Source organism: Coregonus lavaretus (genome assembly GCF_964263955.1).
Source record: "Coregonus lavaretus genome assembly, contig: HAP1_SCAFFOLD_545, whole genome shotgun sequence".
NCBI lineage: Eukaryota > Metazoa > Chordata > Actinopteri > Salmoniformes > Salmonidae > Coregonus > Coregonus lavaretus.
In genome coordinates this window covers 294,637-310,111 of record NW_028160696.1, presented here as the reverse complement: position 1 = coordinate 310,111, position 15,475 = coordinate 294,637, and positions in this window count along the sequence as shown.

The following is a 15,475-nucleotide window of genomic DNA, read 5'->3' as shown; positions in this document are numbered from 1 at the left end:
GCACTACATTGGGAATAGGATTTGCACTACATACGGAATAGAGTAACATTTGGGACACAATCATATGGGCTCTGGTCAAAAGTAGTGCACTACATAGGGATTTTTATTTTATTTTTTTATTTCACCTTTATTTAACCTGGTAAGCCAGTTGAGAACAGGTTCTCATTTACAACTGCGACCTGGCCAAGATAAAGCAAAGTAGTGCAATAAAAACAACACAGAGTTACATATGGGGTAAAAAACATAAAGTCAGAAATACAACAGAAAATATATATACAGTGTGTGCAAATGTAGCAAGTTATGGAGGTAAGGCAATAAATAGGCTATTGTGCAGAATAATTACAATAGTATTAACACTGGAATGCTAGATGTGCAAGAGATTATGTGCAAATAGAGATACTGGGGTGCAAAAGAGCAAAATAAATAACAATATAGGGATGAGGTAGTTGGGTGGGCTAATTTCAGATGGGCTGTGTACAGGTGCAGTGATCGGTAAGGTGCTCTGACAACTGATGCTTAAAGTTATTGAGGGAGATAAGAGTCTCCAGCTTCAGAGATTTTTCCAATTCGTTCCAGTCATTGGCAGCAGAGAACTGGAAGGAATGGCGGCCAAAGGAGGTGTTGGCTTTGGGAATGACCAGTGAGATATACCTGCTGGAGCGCAGACTACGGGTGGGTGCTGCTATGGTGACCAATGAGCTAAGATAAGGCGGGGATTTGCCTAGCAGTGATTTATAGATGGCCTGGAGCCAGTGGGTTTGACGACGAACATGTAGTGAGGACCAGCCAACAAGAGCGTACAGGTCACAGTGGTGGGTAGTGTATGGGGCTTTGGAGACAAAACGGATGGCACTGTGATAGACTACATCCAATTTGCTGAGTAGAGTGTTGGAGGCTATTTTGTAAATTACATCGCCGAAGTCAAGGATCGGTAGGATAGTCAGTTTTACGAGGGCATGTTTGGCAGCATGAGTGAAGGAGGCTTTATTGCGAAATAGGAAGCCGATTCTAGATTTAACTTTGGATTGGAGATTCTTTATGTGAGTCTGGAAGTTGAGTTTACAGTCTAACCAGACACCTAGGTATTTGTAGTTGTCCACATACTCTAGGTCAGACCCGTCGAGAGTGGTGATTCTAGTCGGGTGGGCGGGTGCCAGCAGCGTTCGATTGAAAAGCATGCATTTAGTTTTACTAGTGTTTAAGAGCAGTTGGAGGCTACTGAAGGATTGTTGTATGGCATTGAAGCTCGTTTGGAGGTTTGTTAACACAGTGTCCAATGAAGGGCCAGATGTATACAAAATGGTGTCGTCTGCGTAGAGGTGGATCTGAGAGTCACCAGCAGCAAGAGCGACATCATTGATATACACGGAGAAAAGTGTCGGCCCAAGAATTGAACCCTGTGGCACCCCCATAGAGACTGCCATAGGTCCAGACAACAGGCCCTCCGATTTGACACATTGAACTCTATCTGAGAAGTAGTTGGTGAACCAGGCGAGGCAGTCATTTGAGAAACCAAGGAATAGGGTGCCATTTAGGACAGCCTATGTTAGCCACTTACTTAGTGTTCTTCTTCAAAGCCAAGATGAATAAAATCCAGCACGGCATCACACTCCATTTCCGCAAAACCCAATCATAGAAATTGCAGTTGGCTTTTATTTCATGGCTCGATCCAAATTATATAATTTAATGAACATTTGGGAGGTCAGAAAGCTCCTCTCATATCTTAAATACCACAGCTGGCGAGATATGTTTATGATGTTTGATATGAGGGGATTGGAAATAAAAGTCTGTCAAATTAAGACTTATAATTTGTCTAAAGTCAGGCCTTCCATGTTATTGTATTGATTGGAAGGGAGTTATCTACTACTGTAACTCTCAGCTGGAGAAATAATAACAATATCCAGAGTCTTTTAAGATCCCAGGGACATAACTCTCAGTGCTTTTGAGATCCCAGGGACATAACTCTCAGTGTTTTTAAGATCCCAGGGACATAACTCTCAGTGTTTTTAAGATCCCAGGGACATAACTCTCAGTGCTTTTAAGATCACCAGGGACATAACTCTCAGTGCTTTTAAGATCACCAGGGACATAACTCTTAGTGCTTTTGAGATACCAGGGACATAACTCTGGGTGCAATAAATCTGATGGCGGCTAACGAATCAAACCACATGATGACTGTTCATAGACACACTCACATACTGTACACACATACACACACACACAGACACAGACACAGACACACAAACACACACACACACACACACACACAGACACAGACACACACACAGACACACACAGACACACACAGACACACACACACAGCACAAGCTCATCAAGGGCGATTGCTGTGTTTGCAAAGTAGAACATTTATTTTTGATAAATGTGTCTGTTGTGTGAATGACCAGCTATTTTGGATGTCAGATGCCGTCCACTGCCTGTGTGTCTGTGCGCGTGTGTGTGCGCGTGTGCGCGTGTGCGCGTGTGCGCGAGTGTGTGCATGTGCGTGTGTGTGTATGCGTTAGGGTGTACATACACATGCACGTAGCAGTTGATTTGGTGAGGGGGGGGGGGGGGGGGGGTAATACAGTATAGATCAGTTAATCATTGTTACCTCTGACACTACAGGAACGACATGGTGATTTCCAGATGACAGATATGGATGGTCTAGATTTACAGCTGGGTGGAGAATAATGAAATTGTGTAATTGTTGTCCCCCCAGAAGTCATGGTAATTATGCTAACCTGAACCCCATGGGACGCAACATGGCATCAGAAATCAACAGATTATAGCTGGATGAAAATGGAACTACTGTACAGTGCGTCTCAAATGGCACCCTATTCCTTATGTACTGCACTACTTTAGACCAGGGCCCTGATTAAAAGTGGTTCACTATAGGGAATAGGGTGCCATTTGGGACATGAACTATAAGAGCCTAATGTAGAGGGATAGAACTCATGTTTCAAAGATCTCTACAAGTCCCACTCAGCTCTGTCCCAGTTAGGTGATGAAGTCCCACTCAGCTCTGTCCCAGTTAGGTGATGAAGTCCCACTCAGCTCTGTCCCAGTTAGGTGATGAAGTCCCACTCAGCTCTGTCCCAGTTAGGTGATGAAGTCCCACTCAGCTCTGTCCCAGTTAGGTGATGAAGTCCCACTCAGCTCTGTCCCAGTTAGGTGATGAAGTCCCACTCAGCTCTGTCCCAGTTAGGTGATGAAGTCCCACTCAGCTCTGTCCCAGTTAGGTGATGAAGTCCCACTCAGCTCTGTCCCAGTTAGGTGAGGAAGCCCCACTCAGCTCTGTCCCAGTTAGGTGATGAAGTCCCACTCAGCTCTGTCCCAGTTAGGTGAGGAAGCCCCACTCAGCTCTGTCCCAGTTAGGTGAGGAAGCCCCACTCAGCTCTGTATCAGTTAGGTGATGAAGTCCCACTCAGCTCTGTCCCAGTTAGGTGAGGAAGCCCCACTCAGCTCTGTCCCAGTTAGGTGATGAAGTCCCACTCAGCTCTGTATCAGTTAGGTGAGGAGCTTGTAATGGTTATAGTGTAGTCTGTATAGGTGAAGGATCTTAATTTGAGCCAGTTAGCTACAGCAGGAAAACAATCCTGCAGCAACAGGAAATGTGAATTATTATGTGGATTATAATTAATGGACCTTCTTTGTTGGGGTTGCACATTTTTTGTTCGGGCAAATCAAGTCTGTCATTTTAAAGTGGAAATTACAAACTTTAGAAACCTTTTTAAACCTCGAATACACTACAAGTTCACATTTCCTGTAGTGTAGGAAAATTCTCAGCAACAAAATGACAGATCAAATTAAGATCCTATATCTGTAGCCTAGTGTTTATAGTGTACATACTGGATGTGGGTTGTGTATATTCTGTGTTTATATATATTGTCTATATATTCTGTGTTTACATATCTTGTCTGTATATTCCGTTTGTTTATCGTCTGTCTGTGTATTCTGTTTATTGTAGTGGTACCATTTCACTGAGTCAAATTCCTGTACATGCAAATGTATTTGGTGTATAAAGGTGATTCTGATTCTGAGTGCCTTGAAGGAGGAGTAGTGATTGCGGTGCCATCCGGCTCACAAGGCACAGGGTGGCGAGTACCTGTCAGGTGAGCCGGCAGCGATGACCCCTATCGTATTTTAGATAGTATATTATATTCTGTTCTGTACTTCTAGGATAGTAGAATTCATTACATTTTACATTTTAGTCATTTAGCAGACGCTCTTATCCAGAGCGACTTACAGTTAGTGAGTGCATACATTTTCATGTCTAAACCTCTCTGTGAGTGACTCCTGTGTGCCAGTGTGAAGACGTTGTTTATGCCACTCCTATGGCCCACAATGCAACACATGGTATAAATCAAACCGATAATGAAACGGACATTGCCTCAGAGACATGTGTAGATATATCTTAATCTATGGCTCTGTGTTGCAAAGCTTTTACTCCCACCTCTTTACAAGCTCACAGATGACAACAGGCCTTTTGTTTATCCGTTGTGATGTTCAATGCTGTTTGTCTATAATATTCATGACTTCCTCTCTCCTAGGCAGCGATGCCAAACACACACACACACACACACACACCGCTGTCTTTCAGCCTTTTGTTTTCCTCTGCCGGTAGTGAGGACGGATGTCTTTGTCCACGTTTAATTATGGTTGAATGGGAAACAATAGCAAGGTAATTGATAGCAGTTCCTCTTTGTAGTCCTCACTCTCTCACTTTATCAGCCTCACAGCGCTGGTTGTCACAATGGCCCCCTTCTTACGCCTTCCACCTTTTTACCGCATTTATTTACCAAAATCACAATTGTCCTGGTTCCGGACAGATAAGCGGTTTAATTCTGTTAACTTCTGTTATCTCATCAGTGGCAGAGGGGAATTGAAAGAGGACTGGGAAATCTCCAAATTAGGGATTTTGATGTATTTTCCCCTTGGATGTGTGAGATTGACAAACAGATTGCGCCCACAATGATAATTTGTAATTGGAAAATTGGGATTCAGAGAAGATCCTTTAGATTTCTACTGGCTTTACGTTCTCTCACGTCCACTTTGTCGTCCAAATGGTCAATTCCTTATTTTACTATCTAGAAAAGGAAATGGCAAACCTTTCTAGCATTACCTCAGGTAGTTAGCATGAATGCTAATCGGAGGTTTCAGTTTGATAAGTGTACTGTATGTAAAATATTAATCAGTCTAGAGTGGAGCTGTTTGCTTTTTCCTGTTAGTAGGAGCTGAGAAAGAGAAGGTGGCGAGAGAGAGAGAGAGAGAGAGAGAGATGAGAGAGAGAGAGAGAGAGAGAGAGATGATAGAGAGAGGGATGATAGAGAGGGATGATAGAGAGAGAGAGAGAGAGAGAGAGAGAGAGAGAGACAGAGACAGAGACAGAGACAGAGACAGAGACAGAGACAGAGACAGAGACAGAGACAGAGACAGAGACAGAGAAGAAGAAGGGAAGTGGCTCAGAGGGAGATGTCTGTGACATGGGGAATCATCTGGACCATTCTACTTGACAGTTGTTCCCTGTCATCTGTAGCCTCTCACCTGAGGCAGAGAAACAATCCTTCAAAACCATCTGCCTGCTTCCACTGCTACTAATTGATATGTCCTTGAATGTCTGTGAGTGAGTGTGTGCATGCATGTGTGTGTGTGTCTGTACGTGTGTGTGGGGGAATATACATACTGACAGATGCTTGGGTTGGAATGTGTACGATACACAGGAAAGGGGTTGGGCCCTGTCTTTAAGATATAGTGCCACGAAACGAATTAATCATCTTCATGATGCATTAATATGATTCTGTTGTTTAAACAAAGGAGAACATTCCAAACATTCCATAAGAGTGTTTTCATAGTGTCTTTTCAATGTATTAGGCTCACATTGTCTGTCTCTCAGCCTCACTGCAAAACAGTTATAATGTCACATTTCTACAAAGACTCAACTCAATAAAACACATCTTAACAAGAGTGTGCAATGCAGTGAGGCTGTCTTTCAGAACCTCTCCTCCTCCCTCCTCCCAGCTTGGGCACCAGTGAGTTGAGTTTCACCATATCAATAGCCTGAGCCCTCCAGCATTGAAATACACAAACCTCCCAAAGTCTCACCTTCAAGTTCACACTGAGGAGCATAATAGAACTAATGAAATCAGGTTCTGAGTCAAATTATTCTGAGAGAAAACAGCTGCCAACCAGAAGTGTCTCAAGGTTGTAGTTAGTTCAAGCCTCGACAGGGGACTGCTCTGAAGCAGAATATCTCTCTTTATCTTTATCGCTCTCTCTATTTCTTTCATTCTTTCATTCTTTCTCCCTCTCTCTTCTCTCTCTTCTCTCTCTCCCTCTCTCTCTCTCTCTCTCGCTGTCTCTGTCTCTGTCTTTATTTATTTATTTATTTATTTATTTATTTATTTATTTATTTATTTATTTATTTATTTATTTCTTTCTTTCTTTCTTTCTTTCTTTCTTTCTTTCTTTCTTTCTTTCTTTCTTTCAAACTCCTTACACAACCACTAACAATATAAAGCCCAAAGACAATCGGGGTTACAGTATAACAGTATAACAGTATAACGGTATAACGGTATAACGGTATAACGGTATTACGGTATAACGGTATTACGGTATAACGGTATAACGGTATAACGGTATAACGGTATTACGGTATTACGGTATTACGGTATTACGGTATAACGGTATAACGGTATTACGGTATAACGATATAACGGTATAACGGTATTACGGTATAACGGTATTACGGTATAACGGTATAACGGTATTACGGTATAACGGTATTACGGTATAACGGTATAACGGTATAACGGTATTACGGTATTACGGTATAACGGTATTACGGTATTACGGTATAACGGTATAACGGTATAACGGTATAACAGTATAACGGTATTACGGTATAACGGTATAACGGTATAACAGTATTACACTATTACAGTATAACAGTATAACAGTATAACAGTATGAAAGTAGATAGAACAAGAAACTTTCTAAGTGGAACTTTGCCAGTGCTGAGGCAGAGCACTAGATGCTAATGATCTTCCTAGAGCGTCCACTCTCAAAGGGGATTCTGTTGAAGAAGAACAAGATAGTAAAGTTATTAATCAAAAGAGCAGACAAGAACATGTAGTTCAAGAGGGAACCACATTGTATAATCCATCATTGTCAAGCTATATTTGCAAAGAATATAGATGATAGCAAATATATATGGGTGTAGAATGCATACTGCTGTCCAGTTAAACAACAGACATTTACATAAGCATCAAGCTGTGGGTATTTGAAGTTACATGTTCTATATTCAAGCAGCGGTTTCTCTCTCGGCTTACATTTAAAATGGATTTTGATATTATATGAACCACTGAGGCTTCTACAACAGGTCGTCACCCTAATAATTGTCTGAGTTTGAGAGTTGCCCTTTTCCCCCACCACAGATGTGTGAATAATTGCCCTGGTTGTTGATATGAGCTATAGCTGCTGTATTCCCTATAGTGTCAGAATGGAACGGTAAAAACACCTATTGTATTGGAGTAGTAAAAGGTCAAATGCCTACATCGACCTAAAAGTGCTGTAATTACACTCTTTGTCAACGTGCTGATAGAATAATGAGCAGTAAATGAATGAACATTAATTTGTTAGATTACTGCTTTGAATAGTAGAAAGGCTACATTAATCCAATAATGTATAGAAATGCATTTGAATATATTGTGTGCATGTCATCAATGAATACTTTAGTCTACAGGATATAGGATTATATAGGATTAATAAGGGTACTGTAGTATCGTATTTATAAAGACCTTATAAATACTAATATAAGGGCACACAAACACACACAAACTATACTATGTACTATAATATACTCCAGATATCCTGGACATGTAGCCTCTCATATACAACCTGACCACAACTATATCAGCTACTATAGATATCCTGGACATGTAGCCTCTCATCAACAACCTGACCACAACTATATCAGCTACTATAGATATCCTGGACATGTAGCCTCTCATCAACAACCATGCTCAAACAAGCTCCTCGTGGCTTCTACACATCACACCATAGCTTAGCGATATCCGCGGGCCGGGAGATGAGAGAAACTGGAGGTCTTAATTGTATAGCCCCAGTGTGGTTAAGGCGTCCCTATAACCTAATAACACTGTGATCTCCAGTGGGAGATGTGTTGGCCCAAGGGGTAGAGAGGGGATAAAGGTAGAGGATGATTAACTATTTGCCTTTAGATTGTGTTGACACAGTTTTAGAATACCTACTCATTCAAGGGTTTTTCTTTATTTTTACTATTTTCTACATTGTAGACTATGAAATAACACATATGGAATCATGTAGTAACCAAAAAAGTGTTAAACAAATCATAAACTATTTTATATTTGATTTCTTCAAATAGCCACCCTTTGCCTTGATGACAGCTTTACACACTCTTGGCATTCTCTCAACCAGCTTCACATGGAATGCTTTTCCAACAGTCTTGAAGGAGTTCCCACATATGCTGAGCACTTGTTGGCTGCTTTTCCTTCACTCTGCGTTCCAACTCATCCCAAACCATCTCAATTTGGTTGAGGTTGGGGGATTGTGGAGGCCAGGTCATCTGATGCAGCACTCCATCACTCTCCTTATTGGTAAAATAGCCCTTACACAGCCTGGAGGTGTGTTGGGACATTGTCCTGTTGAGAAATAAATGATAGTCCCACTAAGCCCAAACCAGATGGGATGCCGTATCGCAGCAGAATGATGTGGTAGCCATGCTGGTTAAGTGTGCCTTGAATTCTAAATAAATCACAGACAGTGTCACCAGCAAAGCACCCCCACACCATAACACCTCCTCCTCCATGCTTTACAGTGGGAACTACACATGCGGAGATCATCCGCTCACCCACACCTCGTCTCACAAAGACACGGAGGTTGGAACCAAATTTCCATTGCTCGTGTTTCTTGGCCCAAGCAAGTCTCTTCTTCTTATCTTCTTAGGGCGGCAGGTAGCTTAGTGGTTAAGAGCGTTGTACCAGTAACCGAAAGGTCGCTGGTTCTAATCCCCGAGCCGACTAGGTGAAAAATCTGTCGATGTGCCCTTGAGCAAGGCACTTAACCCTAATTGCTCCTGTAAGTCGCTCTGGATAAGAGCGTCTGCTAAATGACCAATTTATTTATATTATTTATTTATTATTGATGTCCTTTAGTAGTGGTTTCTTTGCAGCAATTCGACCATGAAGGCCTGATTCACGCAGTCTCCTCTGAACAGTTGATGTTGAGATGTGTCTGTTACTTGAACTCTGTGAAGCATTTATTTGGGCTGCAATTTCTGAGCCTGGTAACTCTAATGAACTTATCCTTTGCAGCAGAGGTAACTCTGGGTCTTCCATTCCTGCGGCGGTCCTCATGAGAGTCAGTTTCATCAATGCGCTTGATTGTTTTTGCGACTGCACTTGAAGAAACTTTCAAAGTTCTTGAAATGTTCCGTATTGACAGACCTTCATGTCTTAAAGTAATGATGGACTGTCGTTTCTCTTTGCTTATTTGAGCTGTTCTTGCCATAATATGGACTTGGTCTTTTACCAAATAGGGCTATATTCTGTATGTTGTAGAGTGGAGGTCCTAGAGGGGATTGGGTCAATGCTGTAGAGTGGAGGTCCTATAGGGGATTGGGTCAATGCTGTAGAGTGGAGGTCCTATAGGGGATTGGGTCAATGCTGTAGAGTGGAGGTCCTGTAGGGGATTGGGTCAATGCTGTAGAGTGGAGGTCCTATAGGGGATTGGGTCAATGCTGTAGAGTGGAGGTCCTATAGGGGATTGGGTCAATGCTGTAGAGTGGAGGTCCTATAGGGGATTGGGTCAATGCTGTAGAGTGGAGGTCCTATAGAGGATTGGGTCAATGCTGTAGAGTGGAGGTCCTATAGGGGATTGGGTCAATGCTGTAGAGTGGAGGTCCTATAGAGGATTGGGTCAATGCTGTAGAGTGGAGGTCCTATAGAGGATTGGGTCAATGCTGTAGAGTGGAGGTCCTATAGGGGATTGGGTCAATGCTGTAGAGTGGAGGTCCTATAGGGGATTGGGTCAATGCTGTAGAGTGGAGGTCCTATAGAGGATTGGGTCAATGCTGTAGAGTGGAGGTCCTATAGGGGATTGGGTCAATGCTGTAGAGTGGAGGTCCTATAAGTATACCTGAGGTGGTCTGCTGGTAATGGTGATGGCTGTTTCTACTTCGGTTATTTTCCCTCTAGTCCACCAGATAGTGGGTTGGGAGATATGGATGTGGATGGACCACCAGATAGGCACCTTGGTTATGAAGAGCCCCAAGGCCTGTGTGTGTGTGCATGTGTGTGTGCGTGCGTGAATGTGTATGTGCGTGTGCGTGTGCGTGTGTGTGTGTGTGTGTGTGTGTGTGTGTGTGTGTGTGTGTGTGTGTGTGTGTGTGTGTGTGCGTGTGCGTGTGCGTGTGCGTGTGTGTGTGTGTGTATGTGCCCCCTGAGGACAGAACTGAGGTAAACATAAGGGGTTTTGGGAAGGAAAGAAGGAAGGATCTATTGAATGGAAGGATTACATGATTATGAAGTGGCCTAGAGGAAAGGCTTTATCTCCCGTTAGGGTTAGATTAGGTGACCCAGTAAACTCTAGGAACTCCTGACCAATAGAATAGGAAGAAGAAAATACTGTGTTAGTCCACAGCCATGTACTGGTGTCCAGTGTTAGTCCACAGCCATGTACTGGTGTGAACAACATGTTGATAATGGATATGGTGTGCAGATGAGGTGGTTTTAGCATTTGTATTTAGGTATAAGACTTCTGTATAAAAGTATTGTTAAACCCTAAAAAGAATAAACATACAGACATACAGTATATATGATATGATTTATATATGATACGATGTGTTGTTTTTTACAGCAAGGTGAGGGAAGACAAATGCAACAAGTAACATGTATTGAGTTAGTCTTTATTGATTGTCTTTTCAGTTGATATTCAGAGAGCGGCCGTGTGTATTACGTTAATTAGTTTAATCGATAGCTGTGCGTACAGCTCTTTGTCATCCAGTCAGATAATCTACTTTAGCCTAACACCGTCATATTGATATTCTTTAGTGTTTTTTTGTTTTGGTTGTTGAACTATGGCTCACAGTGAGTCACCCCTCAGATAAATATTTTATTTATTTCTTCAGATAGGATTGTGTCTCTCTTGCATCATGCAAATTAAATTATTTATTTGTTTTTTTTGTTTTTTGTTTTGGTGCAGTTGTATGCATCATCCACAACCCAGAGTCAGAAAGCTTCTCTATGCCAAGGGTGGTGACAGGTCAGATGTCACACCAATGGCGAGATTGGTTCACTCAACTGCTGTAACTAAAACTACACATAATGGGGTCATTTAAAAAAAGTATTGGTTACATTTTTGGCAAGCTCCCTGTGAAGTGAGTGGAATATTTGACTCATACAGTGCCACTGTGTCAATTTGACTGGCACTTGAACACAGCTTGATCTGTCTAAGTGTCCTGGGTGAATGCATCGGTCAAATGACGGCATGACCAGCACTTCGCTCTGTGTTAGAGCTTCCCACAAAGCCAGAGAGAACAGGAACAGGCCCAGATCAATCACTCTGAGTGGGACTTGACTTTTCTTTTCATTTTACTTCATAATTGTTCACTGCGTCAAGGGGATTGCTGAAGGAATGGGCCATCTGGGCCACTCTGTTCTCTTCCGTAGCGGTGTAGAGAAAAGCAGCACATCATCTTCCTGTGCTTTGAGATGATCTCATGGATGGAGAGCAGGCTATTGTTCGACCAGAATCCTATCGCCAATAAAATCAATTTGCTTTTCATCAGAGTGAATGTCTCTTTGTTAGTGCAGTGTTCCCAAATAAGACATTTTAATATTTAGAAATATTTTCTAGAGTACGATGGATAAAAGATGGCAATATTCTACGCTTCATATGGTCAATAAGAACACGTGTTAAAGACAGGGCCCATTTTATTTTATTTTTTCTGGTGTGTTCATTCAAATAAAAGATTGACATTTCCAAACCACATACATAGATTATTTGATGGATTGTTATCACTGACTCCAGAAACGTGTGTTGAGAGTCACCTCTATCTGTGAGACACAGTGTTTGAATAACCAGGGCAGAAATGAGAAAAAGGAGGTATGTAAAAGACAAGGTTCAATAAGAAAGAAAAGACAACGGACGTGAAATGCAGTCTCTGCCAGATCAATATGAAGCAGTCTCTGCCAGATCAATATGAAGCAGTCTCTGCCAGATCAATATGAAGCAGTCTCTGCCAGATCAATATGAAGCAGTCTCTGCCAGATCAATATGAAGCAGTCTCTGCCAGATCAATATGAAGCAGTCTCTGCCAGATCAATATGAAGCAGTCTCTGCCAGATCAATATGAAGCAGTCTCTGCCAGATCAATATGAAGCAGTCTCTGCCAGATCAATATCAATATAAAGCAGTCTCTGCAGATCAATATGAAGCAGTCTCTGCCAGATCAATATCAATATGAAGCAGTCTCTGCCAGATCAATATGAAGCAGTCTCTGCCAGATCAATATCAATATGAAGCAGTCTCTGCCAGATCAATATGAAGCAGTCTCTGCCAGATCAATATCAATATGAAGCAGTCTCTGCAAGATCAATATTAAGCAGTCTGCCAGATCAATATCAATATGAAGCAGTCTCTGCCAGATCAATATGAAGCAGTCTCTGCCAGATCAATATCAATATGAAGCAGTCTCTGCCAGATCAACATGAAGCAGTCTCTGCCAGATCAATATGAAGCAGTCTCTGCCAGATCAATATGAAGAAGTCTCTGACAGATCAATATGAAGCAGTCTCTGCCAGATCAATATGAAGCAGTCTCTGCCAGATCAATATGAAGCAGTCTCTGCCAGATCAATATGAAGCAGTCTCTGCCAGATCAATATGAAGCAGATTACCAGCACTTCAAAAGGTACACCCAGCCAGACAGACAAAACAGAGCATGAGATGAACCAGGAGTCAACAACTGTAACCTGTTGCAATATCTGTAGGGTGGTGGTTTAATATCATAGTCTGTAGGGTGGTGGTTTAATATCATAGTCTGTAGGGTGGTGGTTTAATTTTTTTACATTTTCCTGGTGTGTTCATTCAAATAAAAGATTGACATTTCCAAACCACATACATAGATTATTTGATGGATTGTTATTACTGACTCCAGAAACGTGTGTTGAGAGTCACCTCTATCTGTGAGACACAGTGTTTGAATAACCAGGGCAGAAATGAGAAAAAGGAGGTATGTAAAAGACAAGGTTCAATAAGAAAGAAAAGACAACGGACGTGAAATGCAGTCTGGGTCTGAATACTTTCCGAAGGCGCTGTATATGTTCCAGTTTAGTCAAAACGAATTAGAGGATTCATGTAGATTTAGCATGTAACACAAACTGGATTTTACATGAACGTAACAGAAAGTGTGTCAGGTTTTAATGAGGCTTATAATGACAACCATGGGAGTTGAGCAGCTAAAGACATATTTCTGATTAACAGAACAGATCAGAGGGGTGGGTCAAGACATCTGATTTACAGAACAGATCAGAGGGGTGGGTCAAGACATCTGATTTACAGAACAGATCAGAGGGGTGGGTCAAGACATCTGATTTACAGAACAGATCAGAGGGGTGGGTCAAGACATCTGATTTACAGAACAGATCAGAGGAGTGGGTCAAGACATCTGATTTACAGAACAGATCAGAGGGGTGGGTCAAGACATCTGATTTACAGAACATCAGAGGAGTGGGTCAGGACATCTGATTTACAGAACAGATCAGAGGGGTGGGTCAAGACATCTGATTTACAGAACAGATCAGAGGGGTGGGTCAAGACATCTGATTTACAGAACATCAGAGGGGTGGGTCAAGACATCTGATTAACAGAACATCAGAGGAGTGGGTCAAGACATCTGATTTACAGAACATCAGAGGAGTGGGTCAGGACATCTGATTTACAGAACATTAGAGGAGTGGGTCAAGACATCTGATTTACAGAACAGATCAGAGGGGTGGGTCAAGACATCTGATTTACAGAACATCAGAGGAGTGGGTCAAGACATCTGATTTACAGAACATCAGAGGAGTGGGTCAGGACATCTGATTTACAGAACATTAGAGGAGTGGGTCAAGACATCTGATTTACAGAACAGATCAGAGGGGTGGGTCAAGACATCTGATTTACAGAACATCAGAGGAGTGGGTCAAGACATCTGATTTACAGAACAGATCAGAGGGGTGGGTCAAGACATCTGATTTACAGAACATCAGAGGAGTGGGTCAAGACATCTGATTTACAGAACATCAGAGGAGTGGGTCAAGACATCTGATTTACAGAACATCAGAGGAGTGGGTCAGGACATCTGATTTACAGAACATTAGAGGAGTGGGTCAAGACATCTGATTTACAGAACATTAGAGGAGTGGGTCAAGACATCTGATTTACAGAACATCAGAGTGGTGCGACTGGACATACTTCTGATTTACAGAACAGATCAGACGGGTGGGACACATCAATTGGTGCTAGTAACCTAATTTTAACCATTTACGATTCCGGTCGGAATATTTTCCGTGTTGTCTGACAGAAATTACAACATACAACTTAAGCACACCTGTGAAAACCCATCTTTTAGTAATGTGGTTATTTTTCAGCGAGAGGACATATAATAATATTAGAAGCTTAGCCACAAGCCTTTTAGGATGATAAAATGAGTAACGTTGACGACTGTACCGCTGCCAAAAGAGATTTCCAAATCCCTGTTCCTGTTAATATGGATGTGAGCCTGAAAGCACCTTTCATGATGAGACAGAACTAATCAACATGCCGCTAATCCCAGGGCTCATGTTTAAGACAGGCAAGACTATCGCTGCCAAACCCCTCTCCCATCCCATCACAGGGTGGAGTAACAGCAGGTGTCTCTGACATGGGAAAATACAGATGTGGGTGCTTTTACATGTTCTAATATCAATTTAAATACGTGTATACACATGCATGGTTACCTTGAAGTGGCAAGTGTGTTAGGATGTGTCAAGTACATGTAGCCTATACAGCTAAGAGTCTAGTCCTGATCATAACACGATACAGCTAAGACTCTAGTCCTGATCATAACACTATACAGCTAAGACTCTAGTCCTGATCATAACACTATACAGCTAAGAGTCTAGTCCTGATCATAACACTATACAGCTAAGAGTCTAGTCCTGATCATAACACTATACAGCTAAGAGTCTAGTCCTGATCATAACACTATACAGCTAAGAGTCTAGTCCTGATCATAACACTATACAGCTAAGAGTCTAGTCCTGATCATAACACGATACAGCTAAGACTCTAGTCCTGATCATAACACTATTGAGCTAAGACTCTAGTCCTGATCATAACACTATACAGCTAAGACTCTAGTCCTGATCATAACACTATACAGCTAAGAGTCTAGTCCTGATCATAACACTATA